Below are 1,916 nucleotides of genomic sequence, written 5' to 3' on the forward strand. Positions count from 1 at the left end.
TTTCAGTGGTATAGCTTTTATGGAAGTTATAGATGTAGCATTTTTAGTGTCCTTATGCCTGATGATAACATCATTGCAGGTGGACTCTTCTAAATTCCTAGGATATCATAAGAACTTTCTTTGCTGATTATCTATTGTGTAGCTATATTATTTCTCTAAAACTCTCAGACAGGTTACAAACCATTTGCCAAACTCAGATATCATCTCTTGCATCTCTAACACAGCATGAAATGATTGTAGAGTATTCCTTGGTATTTTTGATAGACTGAGCTAAAGTGTACTTGCAGCTTGTAGGTGTGTTTCAGTCTAATATAATGGTAATTTCCATTTTCCAAAGCTCTGCTCAATCTCCACACCTATTTTCACAGATTCATTGCCCACTGTGACATAAATATAAATCACATATTAGGATAATTAATAGATACCTTGAAAGTGAGCCAATTTAATTTTCCCAGGGTATCTTTCCATACTCTCATCTTGTTCAACTATAAGAGCTTCTGGGTTTTAGAAACAGAAAGCCCATGATTACTTCAGCCACATATACTCTGTTTTGTTATTTAGGGGGTGAATATACTTATTTGTTTCTCGTAAAATGAACTAAACTGTCTTCAAACATAAAATTACTTCCCCAAAATCATTTCCACACTTCTGTTTCATTTTTCTATACTGTATTCCTGCTGCAAGCCTTTTCTGTACTATCATTTAATTTGCATGGAAAGTTCTAAAAGTTTTGGTGAAACATACTTTTGGGTTAATTGGTGCTGCCTATATCTCAAAAATGTCACATTCATACTAAGTCTCAATAAATAATGTCTAAAACTCACACAGCCCACTTTCTGTCACATAATTCTTGAGTAAGTGTTTAACCCCTGAACAATAATGTAATACCCAGTTTTAACTCTCTTGTTAAAATTGACTCAACACTTGTAATAAACTCCTGTCTGTGGCCTAATACACCTGTTCACTTTAGCTCTGTTTTCATTCTTGTGGGGAATGTCCTACTTTTTAAATTTTTGTTTTCTTCAAACCAGTCTCCTAAACACAATGATTTGGTAATAAATCATCCTCTGAACAAATGCTTCCTGAGCAAGGACTAGGACTCCTGCCTGTAAACGAACCTCCCTTTAATACAAAGAGACTCGAGCAAACAGGAGCAATGAGGGGTCGCAATGAGGAGCAATGAGGGGTTGTCCTAGAAAGCCTTAGGGAATAATGGCGACACAAAGAGAAAGTGAGGGTTTGATCCTAGTTATATGGCTTCTTAAATGGCACAGGTGTAGTGAAAGGCTTGTAGTTTGCTCACCAGCAGAGGGAAGGGTGCTCCAGGGAGAAGGAACTGAATGAACAAAGGCAGAGAGGCTAAAATCAACATCAGGGGCCCTGAAAGGAGCCAGTTGCAAAGCACAATGGGAGCATCAGGTGAGTGGGGTCAAGTCATGGCTGTGGTGGCAGGAGTGTCAATGAGCAGCATGACAGTGAGGGGACAGTCAGCACGCGATAAGACTGAAGACAGAGCTGGGAGTGCAGTACCATCAGTCCTTGAATGCCCTGCTAAGAATCCTTAGCTTTATGCCACAGGGAATAGAGACCACTAAAAACTTATAATGAGAGTGATATAATCAGGCGTGGAAGATTGCTTACACAGCTGCGTGGGGAATACAATGGAAGGCAGGAGGGACAGCACCAGAGTCAGAAAGATCAGGAAAGCAATAGTTAAGATGCCACAGGCTGAACCAAGGCTGCTGAAGTGAGGACACAGAGAACGAAGCAAATAGGAGGAAAAAGTGATGCTGTAGGGAGCTTTTCACAACATGACAGGCCCCATGTCCGTCTTACACTCCCTCTGTCTCCTCTGCTAGAACGTAGGCTCCACGAGGGCAGGAATTTTTTGTCAGTTTGGTTCACTGCTCTATCCC

The sequence above is a fragment of the Galeopterus variegatus genome, unplaced genomic scaffold, assembly GCF_000696425.1.
Source record: "Galeopterus variegatus unplaced genomic scaffold, G_variegatus-3.0.2 Scaffold565, whole genome shotgun sequence".
Lineage (NCBI taxonomy): Eukaryota > Metazoa > Chordata > Mammalia > Dermoptera > Cynocephalidae > Galeopterus > Galeopterus variegatus.